At 45.7% G+C, this 10256-nt stretch overlaps 2 pseudogenes; one reads left to right on the forward strand and one right to left on the reverse strand.

Annotated features, from left to right (window-relative positions):
- Nucleotides 1–7727: 7727 nt before the first annotated feature.
- LOC119281132 lies at nucleotides 7728–8333 on the reverse strand (annotated as a pseudogene).
- Nucleotides 8334–8902: 569 nt separating this feature from the next.
- LOC119281133 lies at nucleotides 8903–9890 on the forward strand (annotated as a pseudogene).
- Nucleotides 9891–10256: the final 366 nt, after the last annotated feature.

The following is a 10256-nucleotide window of genomic DNA, read 5'->3' on the forward strand; positions in this document are numbered from 1 at the left end:
GTCGACGGCGGGAGCCGTCGGCGGCAGCAAACGGGGCGAGGGCACCAGATTCTTCCATTTCCCTTTCTTTGTTGGCGCCATGATGACAGGAAGGGGATGGTTCGAGATTGGATTGGAAGCGGAGATTAGAGCTCTGGAGGAGGAAGAGCAGGGGACGCACCAGCGACGAGAACAGGGATGACTGTGTACAACTGCGGGTCCGCCTAGTCGGGCGCAAAATGAGGAGGCATGGGGAACAGGAATGCCCACGTCCAATCAACCGCCATGCGACGCCCAAGGCCGCAGGCTGTTGGGGCCTGCGGCGCTTCGCACTTGCCCCTTCACTTCTCGGCTAAGCCAAGTCCAGGCGCGCCTTGGGCCCGGGGGCTACTGTCGGCATTCTCTGAACGGGGGTACCCAGACTTGCCTGCCTGCGGCCTGCGGCGTGGCTCAAGGGGTGGCCCAGTACGGCCCATCTTCATCAACACAAGCTCAAGACCCTCGCGAGGGGCCAAGCCTCGCGGGGCGGACGACAGGAAGCTTCCTCAGGCACGGCCTCATCAGGCTGGCTCGCGAGGAGGCGGAGAGATCAAGGCGGGGTACCTCAGGAGGTGCCCGTGATGCAAGCCATGACGACCAAGCCAGGCGGGCGCCAGGCGGGCGCCGGCTTGCGCAGAGTCCTTGTTTCCTCTTTGGTGCAAAGGGAGCAAGCGCAGGCAAGAGTATCAAGCAAAGGCAACCATTTCAGTGCAACAAGACCAAGACCAGCAGAATGGCAGGATGGAGGTCATCGTGGAGCCCAAGCCGGCGTCACCGCCAGAGTCTTTGACAGGCGAGGACCAACTTTAGTCAGGATAAGTGTACTAGATGTTCCCCTTCAAAATGGCCAATTGTTGGCGCCCTTCCCGCTCAATATTTGGGAAGAGGCCCAGGGCCTCGCTCTATAAATAGGACTAGCCACTCTCAAGGCAAAGGGGGGATCGAGCAGTTGAACCCTAGCCAGAACCACCAATGCAAGAACACCCCTCGCGAGGCAGCTCTTCCTTGTATTGTTCATCATCAGCCCCTGAGGCAATCCACCACACCACAAACTAGAGTAGGGTATTACACCACAATGGTGGCCCGAACTAGTATAAACCTCGTGTCACTTGTGTTGTTCTTCGTGTAGTTTAGATCCTTGCAAGGCGATGAGACATAGGTAGGTAGGAGGTGCGATCTCCGCGTGCACCCCAGAGTTCGAACCTAGAGGGTCTGCCAGAACCCGAAATCCGACATATATCTGAACTACCGATCCGGGATCTCACTCAAATCCAAACCTAGCACTTTTGTATTTATTGCTTCTCCTTTTAGAAGGTCCGTAGCCGAGTAGAAGAGAAGAAAAGAGATTTCCTTATCTGCATGCCAGCTTTCATTCCTACTTCTGATGAAAGAAAGGTCAGTTGCTGCCGACAAGTCGACTAAACTTTCACAACTGTCACCTATCTTTAAGCACCTTCTAGGCCGCTTCCCAACCTAATGCATTCAAGTCTGCCTTCGGTACTGGTACTTCGGAATCAAGGGCCCAACAAGCGATATCAGGAGTCTTTGGCGAAGAACTCGCGGATAAGAAGGTTATTCCATAACTATATAAAATCCATAGTCACGCTCAGCATGCGAAAGCTTGTAAAAATGATATCCCCTGCGAAAACCAATACGATTTGTTGGGCCATCGAACACTAGTTTCTGGTTTCTCAAGACCTTGAGTCAAGGGCAGTTACGCAACTTTTTCTCAATATTGAATGTGCATTTTTCCCGCATTTTTCTCGATTCCACTTCTGTATCATAAATTAGTGTCAAGGGATGGAGTTCCTGTTTCGTTAACTAAGTCTCGCGTTGTTTGCTTGAGGAACGGACGGCCGTAGCTCAATTTCCATTGCTAATCTTACATGTTCCCACGAACAATAAAGAAAAGAAGAAAAGGCTATTCCTTAGACATAGAGGTGGGATTAACGCGTCATGCGGAACTCCAACAACATAGACCAGCTGACTTATTTATTGAAAATAGGTTTAGGAGCCTGATCCTGGAGCTGAGCAAGCATGGGCGCGATCCACATCGAGTGGAACTACTATCACTATATCTATGGAAGGAAGGTGGAACCTTCACCGAATCATAGTTAGGTGGTACCCATTCCACAGTGGGCCGACATCACACTGCCGCTTTAATAGCTAGCGGGTAATAATCAGAAAGTGAATCATCAACCACTCATTTAGAAGCCGCTCATGCAACAACGTTTAAGTAAATCCTTCCGCCCTTATTTTCTTTAGTCTAGTTGTTGGAGGAAATGCTCCTTGAACACATTACGTATACTAGCTGAGCTTTGTCCCTAATCGTGACTAGTTGTTATTAGTTTCGATCAAATTTCCCCCCAGCCGGCAATGCCTCAGCTTCTCAAAATCTTGGAAGCTCTGAAAAAAAGTCATCATTATGAAAAGATACTAGCGCTACTAATAAGGGAAGCTACTTTTTTCTAAGAAAGGAATAAAGCAGAAAACTAAAGAAAGAGATCTTAAGTGGGTCCCGCGAGTAGTTTGTCTTGTTTCAGTCCATACAAGAAGATACTTTCAGGGTTGCCCAAGAAGGGACGTGCCTATCTATTGGTGGTACTAGTTCCGCGGGAGGGGCAGGATTTTGGTGCCGTCAGCATGGGTCCGACTATCGATCACAAGGGTCTAGATATGGGTCTCGAACGGAAAAGTATGCTACATATTGCTCTGCTCCAGTTCCCTCTGCTTACACCTGGTCAATTCGTTGATCGCCCCTTTTATTTCTGATTTTCAAAAGGACCCTGCTCTCGTCTCTGCTGACGAAGCCTTTATCTCTGTCTCTGTTATCCTCGTACCTGCTGATCTCTTCGACTGATAGAGTCTATGCTATTAGCGAAGCAGGTTCTACCTCAACAACAGGATCTGCAAATGGATTTTCAACTAACAGCCTCTGCTTCAATTTGTGATGAAAGGTCGACTAGTTTTCACCGAATCTTCAATTCTGCACCGGTAATGTTTTTCCATTTCCGAGGTCCAGAGGGTAAGATGAAGTAAAACCTAGTTCAGAGAGTCACGATTGAATCCAGGTTAATTCAGCATCAGCTAGAGCAATACTCCGATATTGATTTTATTCTCCGCTACCCACCAATGTAGAAGACTACTTGATCAGCAAAAGAAGTATGCTTTATTTGCTTATAGAACAAAAGTATACGCTTTTTCAGGGAAAGATAGATGGTATAGGGCATTCAGCAGTTTGAAGAGGTAGCCTTTTTCAGTAGCAGTCTTGTAAGCAAGCACCGTACGTTCAATCTATACTGGCGAGAGTCTTTCCTCTTATAAAGCCTGAGCGCGTTGCATGACTTAATGCCAGCTCTTTATCATACATCTTCTGTAGAACCAATAAATATAAGGGATATGTGTTAGCACATCTTGTTTGTGCTCTACACCATGTTTTTCCTGTATACCGGCAGCTAGCATCCCATCAGTAACCTACGGGCGAGATTTCTTGAGGGGGGCTGGCCATGGTTTTTTAACCCACCCTTTCATTCACTTAAGACCCAAAGCAGAAAAGATTTGCAATCCATATACAGGAATTTGGTTCCACCGAAGTACAAGGACTAAACTGGTCGACTCCACCGCAGGGTGCGAGATGTTGAGCTTCCTCGACGCCTACTCTGGGTATCAGCAAGTCTATATGGCTGAGGAAGAGAAAGAAAAAACGAGTTTTATCGCCCCTTCCTTCTGCTACAAGAAGATGCCCTTCGGTTTGATAAATGGCGGTGCCACATTTAAGCCCCTAATGAGCCTCATCCTCAGGTCTTAGTTGGGTCGTAATGCAGAAGTGTACGTTGACAATGCCGTCATCAAAAGCCGCTTGGCAGGGACTCACCCCAAAACACCTCTTTTTTTGCATCTGCTGAGCAGAACCAATTACCGGATCCTACTTCTAAGCTCTATGCTCTACTTCGGCCTTGCTCTCACTTATGGGTAGGAAGGACAATAAGCAGGAATTCATGTTGGCTAACTATTCTATCCAGGCGGAAGTTGTTTTCATAGGAAAGACAGAAGGTTTTGCGCATTGGTTGTGTCGAATTTCCCTTTCTAATAGCATACACAAATAGATAAGAAAGTTACGACGATGATAAGGTAAATGAAAACCTCTGATTTACCTTACCATCAGTTATGTCTTATCTCTGTGCCTCCTCTAGCCATTTCATGATTGGATATCGTCATTCAAATCTGTTATGACAACTATTTGGTTAGCAGGGATTCAAATCAAACAATAAATACCAACTCTAAGTGTGATGGATAGTACCTGGTGCCTAATTTCATGGTATCTTTCTTGGTGCCTACCATAGGAAAACCCCTCCTTCTTTTCGGAGGAAATCAAATGAGTAAAGGTTTCTATCGACTCCCCTCAAGGAACCACTCACTACTCAACTTGAAACCACGGACCTACCTCCTGCTTTTTACTTTCTTCTTTGTCCCAATTCATATCGAGCATGTCTTTCTCCATCTATAGATAGAGAGAATATAGGATAGGGGCTCTCAAAGCAAATAGGATTCTGTATCTAATACTAATAGGTACTAACCGCATTCAAGATTGACTTGACCTCTTATTTTGGATAGGCAGAAATGCTTACGCCCTAGGGGTTTAAAGGGCCCACTCCCTTTGGTTGACTCATCAGGCTCACCACCTTTTGGAGCTCATCCAACAGTCAGTCTACTTAATCATAATCATAATCAATCCATTGCTATTGCTATCTATCGCCATACCCACAAGAGGGTAATTTATCCAACTCCCCGTGCGAAAGCAAGTCCCGCGTCAGTAGTGATTCGAGTTGTTCCTTGAGAGCAGGCTTATGGCATTCCAGGTAAACATAACAATATGAGAGAGAACTCCGTTCGGCTTATAGGTTCTTGATTGAACCATATGTTTTTTCATTTCCCAGTAGTTCACCTTGAGCCAGCTGCTGACTTTCTAGAAAGAGACAAGGAAGTCAATTCAACATAAGGGAAGAAAGCATATTTTAGGTTTACTCCTTCCATGTCTAGTAGGAGTGCGTGCTTCTTATAGCCTTTGAGCAGTAGTTGTATACATTCCTCACTTAGTCTAATTAATTATCTTTCTCCCTACCCAAATACCAAGGGAGGTTTATGAGTTGTATCCTCCTTAATTATGAGATAGCGGAAGTAGCATTAGCGGGAAAAGTAAGCTCCTTTTCAAGCCTTCTCTTTCGTAACCTTTGATTAGTTCCTTAGATGCCCTTAGCAAGAATGATGCAGGAGCAAGAAAGTCTATTTTGCCCGCCTTTCCAGAATCTCGCTATTCAAATAGCACAGTATAAAATGCAATCCATAAGTCATGCTGGTCAATCAATGACAATGATAAGCTCTATAAAAAAAGAGTCTATTGCTCTTCGACACGTTTTATATCTACTTCAGTCATGCTTTATTGGAGTTATCTGACGCCAAGGAGGAAGGAATAGAGATTAGGATCCTAGCCTTGTTCCGTTTGAAGTTCCTAAGAGAGGTTACAAAAGAAAGGGATGCTCAAACCAAGGATTTGGAGTCTTATTAGTGCATCAATCTACAGAAAGGTAGGGGGCATACCTGTGTGAAAATGGAGTGTAAAGCATATTCTAGATATTTCACTTCGAATTTCTTCCTCTTAAAAGAGTCAAGTCTGCAGGGTTCCCTAAATTCCCCAGGAATCAAGTGGGACCGGGAGATCGTTGTTCATTCGGTGGTTGGCCCTCCCCCTAATAAGTACCTACCAAGAATTGGGCCAGTTAGTTCAAGCGGTACCGAATCACAAAGAATAGTTGAGTTTTCTAATTCATCTATTATTCTATTTTTTGCATTTCTAGAATAGTGTTGGAGCCGGGACACACATTTCTGCCTGAGTTCCAACATCAAACTAAATACGTTATCGTGGAAAACGAGTTTCGACAACACAGAAGAGTTTGTGTGCTTTTTATTTTCACATGAGTTTCACATATGTGATGGTTGGTTGGGAGGGTATGACAAATGACTCTAGAATATTTCTAGATACAACCACTGAACCAGAAAATGGCCACTATCGTCATCGAGAAAATACTATCTTGTGGACTCAGGCTCTACGTTTATGCCTTAAGGTCTTTCTCCTTACCATGGGGAGCATTACCACTTGCGTGATTCTAGAGAAGAAGGCGGTGTCCCGACCACAAGGCGGTTAAATTCCACTGGTGCTTGCTAGCGAGTCAAGAACGACTTGAAGACCGTGGGAAGGTCTTCACGCTACGCCGAAGACGACGATGGCTCCATATCGGGTGGTAATACACATGTATAGGATTTCCTGTAATGATGTGAAACTCTATATTTAAGAGAAATAGCTCAGTTCGAGAGGAAGGCGGAAACAGTTCCGGTTTTATTAACCTGATTCCTATTCATTTACCCGTAAAGGAAGGAATTCTTATCTATTCCTCGAGGCAATTATACTCATATCGACAATATGAACTGCATGAGAATTAGCATATAGAAAGAAAGCTTTACTGAATACAGGTCTAGTAGGTATAGAGCCGTAAGCGTGGTGGGGGTGCCAGTGCTTAGGCAGATGCCCCATTGTTCATGATGTTGCAATGAATCCAGTGGATCATCCTCATGGAGGAGGTGAGGGGCGCACGAAAGGACGTAGACCTTCGGTGTCACCTTGGGGAAAGCTCAGCAAAGCAAGATTTCGGGCAGTAGTAGGGCTGGTGAAACTTTAGATGTCAAATGCGACCAATTTTTCTGCTCAAGTTAGAACGTAGTTTTTCGAAGTGAATTGGCCAATTCCTTTTAAAAGGAGACTGGTTTCTTTTTATAAGCGATTGGCTTCACTTTAGATTTTTTTATCGTAATTTCTCTTAGATTTATGGGTTGTTATTTATTATTTCGATTTTTGATAAACGAAACGAATCCAAGCCCGACAAGTAGAATTCCATTCGGTACCTTTGGGGTTTTCTTTTTCCTTTTGGATGATGACATCACCGCGTCTCCTTATTGTTATTGCGATGGTGACGAGGAACAAAGGGCCGGGGAGATCATCGAAATTACCTCTAGCCCGGAGCCAGAGGGGGTCGTCGACACAACGCCAACCGTGGTGGTGGGGCACTTCGAAGGTCTGGAGACCCTCCTTGAGATTCCCCCTTTACCGGAAACGGCACCCGCAGGTCCTTCCTTAGCTCTAGAAGAAAGGGAGCAAGCCCCATCTGTTGGCCTAAACCTTGATCCATCCTAGAGTAGCCGCAGGCTGGACGGCGGCGAACGGGGGGCAAACTCCTCAAAACGAAGTTCTACTTTGTCTTTGGAAGAATTGGAAGAATCAGACTCTAAGTTTAAAATAGGAGTAGAGTCTTTAGAGGCTCGCTTAGAAGGAATAAATAGAAAAAAGCAACTGCAAGCGTTCGGGGCTTCTCCTTTTGAGACCGCGAAAGCAGAGCCGATTACGTCCATTGGGGAAAATTCCCAGTTTCGTGTGGGACTGCTTTTGTCTCTGCATGTCAAATGCCCCTTGACGGGCAAACAGGAGGCTCTCAAAAAGATGATAGAGGCCATCTTGAAATGCCAAGGGAAGCCCACAGACTCCCTAGCATCTCTACTCGACCTAAAATGAAATCTCGAGGACCCCGAAAAACTCGAGACCGCTCTCCATCCATATTTAGGACGGTTAGGGCGATTTTCTAAGAAATAAAAACCTTCTGTCAATTTATCCACACTTCCATGACTTCTAGAGGAAAGCTAACTGCTTGCTGGCTGGGAGCTGTATGAGCGGTAACGTCCACGTACGGCTCCATGAGAAGGTGGACGGAAATGGCCTTGTTGTACCTCACTCCCGTCTTCAATGGGGTCTGCTCTTTTTTTAGGAGAGTATGCCAATATGATCTTAATGAGGTGTGGGGCTTTGCATCTGACATTCGTTGGGCTTTCCTCTGCGGGAGCCCGCGTCCCGGCCTTTTTGTGCAATAAACCCCTCCGGCCGAAGACTAGTGATAGGTGGTCCCGCGGAGCTTTCGGAGAAGGGTAGCCTAGTGTGTAAGCACAACAATGAACCACGGAGAACCCTCAGACGACCCTTCTAAGATAAGGGGGAGATCATCAGTAGTGGTGACCCTTTGACTCTTCCACTGACTTATATATGTACCGAATGCTCATACGGGAAAGTGAACTCCTGGGTTTGGAACCTGGGGGGGTTGCTCCGATAAAAAATCCTTTCTTTCTCGTCCACTCTAGGGGGTGCAGACACACCTGCGCGGATTACAGGTGATGGTTACAAGAATGGCGGGGAAGTGAAGAGTACCAGACGACATTCAGGGATGAATGTAGACCCATCGGGCGGGGATAATCATTCCAGTCCTGGGAGAGGTGGCGACACCAGTCTGAGGTGAGGGAAGCCAGCCAATTGAGTCACTGAAACGACCACAGGAGGCGCACCCTAAGCCCAGCTTCTCGGAGCTGCTATTGCGAAATATGGGTTCCTTAATATCCAAATTTCAACAAGGGGGCTGGGCTGCTTGCCTTCATAGAAAGGCGACCGGGCCTAGGTTAGATGTTCGCCTTTTTATAGAATAGAAAGAGAAGGTAAAGGGGGGGTTGGAGATTCTTTCAAGAATGCATGGCTTCCTCCTATTGCGCTTCAACAGAAGCCCTTAAAATCCTGCTGCTAAGGCAGCAAGGGTTATCCATTTCATAGGCGAGGGTGGTGGAGAAGCAAGCCGAACCTCTGATCGACCCAGACACGTCCAAAATTCTCGGTGCCGAGAGAAAGACGAGATTCGGTAAGTAATTTAGTGAGTGCTTTCTTTTATAAGAAGAGCGTCGGCTTGGAAGAAGAAAATGAAATACGAACAACCGCGTTGGTTGTAATAGATCGACTTGAATGCGTCTTCTTGCTCCAACATTCAAGTTCCATTTCAAGGGAGGACGACGTACCATGATACTTTCTGTTTTGTTGAGCCCTGCTTTGGTCTCTGGTTTGATGGTTGTACGTGCTAAAAATCCGGTACATTCCATTTTGTTTCCCATCCTAGTCTTTTGCGGCACTTCTGGTTTACTTATTTTGTTAGATCTTGACTTCTCTGCTATGATCTCCCCAGTAGTTCATATAGGAGCTATTGCCATTTAATTCCGATTCATGGTTATGATGTTCAATATTCAAATAGCAGAGATTCACGAAGAAGTATTGCGCTATTTACCAGTGAGTGGTATTATTGGGCTGATCTTTTGGTGGGAAATGTTCTTCATTTTAGATAATGAAACCATTCCATTACTACCAACCCACAGAAATACGACCTCTCTAAGATATACGGTTTATGCCGGAAAGGTACAAAGTTGGACTAATTTGGAAACATTGGGCAATTTACTTTATACCTACTATTCCGTCTGGTTTTTGGTTTCTAGTCTGATTTTATTAGTTGCTATGATTGGGGCTATAGTACTTACTATGCATAGGACTACAAAGGTGAAAAGACAGGATGTATTCCGACGAAATGCCTTGGATTCTAGGAGCCATATAATGAACATGACTATTTCTCCTTTTGGCCATAGCCATAGAAGAAGCTTCTCCCCCGGAGCGGGGGGACCACCTGACAATTACAAAGAAACCTTTAAAATGTGGATTTTGTGCTCAGAATATAAGGATTTCCCTGGCTTAAAATGCAAGATAGACAGACTTCTTGCATTCCTTGAGCCTGGGGAGATCCTATTCATGGTAAACACGTTCCCCCGGGACTTTCCTCTGCTCGAGATCTTACAACCCCAGGATATCCGAAATATAGTTGCTCACTCGCACAAGCAGTGGAAGCCACCCAAAAAGGGAGGCTAGTAATTTTTTTGGTAGGTTTGTATTGTTTCTCGAATTGGTAGGTTTCTCGAAGTAGTTTTAGTAGGTTTATCGGGAAATAGAGATGCCGAGGCCCCTACTTACCTTATGGGTAGGTAGGGGGAAGGAAGAGTGGGTCAAAGGGCTTCCTTCACAGTGCATACCTCTCTTTCTCTTTTGAGTTTTTCTGGCAGACCGGTCGCCCAAGATCTTTGGTCTTCCCCCGGAACTGATGAAAAAGCGGGTCGCTTCTTATGGACTCGCTCAGAATGATTCTTTTATATCTAAGGAAAGGGGATGACATTATCGCCATTGATTGAATTTGTACGTCTATCGCTATCCCGGGCCGAGGAGAGGGGGTTTCGGAAGGAGGAAGGCTCGTTTCATTATCGAATATTGTGTAGAACTCACT

Source organism: Triticum dicoccoides, chromosome 3B (genome assembly GCF_002162155.2).
Source record: "Triticum dicoccoides isolate Atlit2015 ecotype Zavitan chromosome 3B, WEW_v2.0, whole genome shotgun sequence".
Classification (NCBI taxonomy): Eukaryota; Viridiplantae; Streptophyta; class Magnoliopsida; order Poales; family Poaceae; genus Triticum; species Triticum dicoccoides.